Source organism: Cibotium barometz, chromosome 59 (genome assembly GCF_041138505.1).
Source record: "Cibotium barometz isolate CiBa-2024 chromosome 59, ASM4113850v1, whole genome shotgun sequence".
NCBI lineage: Eukaryota > Viridiplantae > Streptophyta > Polypodiopsida > Cyatheales > Cibotiaceae > Cibotium > Cibotium barometz.
This window is the reverse complement of record NC_141104.1, coordinates 38,102,451-38,103,888: the sequence shown is the minus strand read 5'-3', so window position 1 is coordinate 38,103,888 and position 1,438 is coordinate 38,102,451.

Genomic DNA, 1,438 nt, shown 5'->3' with positions numbered 1-1,438 from the left:
TGTTTCTAGCAAAGTGGTCAGATTTGCACGCGCTGCGATAGCAGCCTAGTCATATACAGCCCATAGAGGCTAGTCTCTCATTAACCGGCAAAGCGTACAAGTGGTGGATGAGTTTGACAACTCGCTCTGCCACTTGGACGGAATTTGAAACAATGTTTCGAAAAGAATTTTTGCCTATTAATGAGGCAGAGAGAAGCTGGGAGTTATGGGACAAGTGCTCGATGGAGAACAAATCCCTAACTCAGTACATCTCAAACTACAGGGAGATAGTACTCAAGCTAAAGGGAATCGATGCATTCCAGACATTGCGAGGCTTTAAGAGAGGCCTCAAAGATGATTACCTTGAGTACGTAGAGCCCTTATAGCCTAAAGACTTAGCAGAGGCAATTCAATATGCACAGATATTTGATGACATCAAGCGCTGTAGTGCGCGTGGTGGTTCTAGCAGGGCCGAGGGTAGTGAAAAAAGGAGGTCAGGCCTTAAAAGAAAAGGGTTCCGCAGTGAGAAACAAGGGGATAGGACGGACCAGGAAGGACAGGGTGGTCATTGGTCTAAAAAACCGCGACCATCCAGGAAAAAAAGAGACACCGAAATCCAAAAGAAAGAGCACTATATTAAAGCGCGAAAGGAAAATTGCTGCTTTAATTGCAATGAAGTAGGGCACACGAAGGCTAAGTGTCCAAAGCCTAAAGCCAGCACGAGTGGCAACGAGCCCAAAAAAGATGGTAAATCTTCTAGGCAGTTGCATACAGTGCAGAGACTCCCTCTCAGTTCCGCAGAGTTCAGAGAGGTGACAGTGTGTCATTGTGATGAGCATTACGCTTGTTCAGTGACACCAGCGATGTGGCAGTCTACTGTAGGTCCGCATGTCATGGTGCGTATGTATGGGTGGCCGTAGAGTCACAGTTTTTATTGATGATGGAGCTAGCCACAACTTCTTGAACTACTCGTTAGTCAAGAAGTTGGGATTGACTGAACCCGGAGTGATCATGAATATACTGTTGGCCTAGCCAACGGCGGATATGACAAAACGGTATGGAATACCGTAGTATTGGGGGGTCCCATTATCTATGTAGGACTATGAGGCTCCGCTTGACTTTCAGGTCATGCACTTAGCCAGAGCAGACGTATATCTAGGCAGGGAGTGGCTGTATGGCTTGGGCCCTAGTCTAGCTCGGAATTACTTACATAATACGCTCTGTTTTGAGCACGGAGGTAGAGTCATTACCCTGCAGGGCGACCGTACTGTCCCTGCCACACCACTTATTTCCTCCATGGAGCTGTGCACAGCGGTCCGCAGAGACCAGATAGCAGAGGTATATGCTTGTTACCCTCTATTGAATTTTGTTTCCATAGATGAAAGAATAAATGATGTTTGCGTAGACAAACAAGGAAAACAAAATAACCTTGGACGAGACCCACTGTTTGAAAACCCTG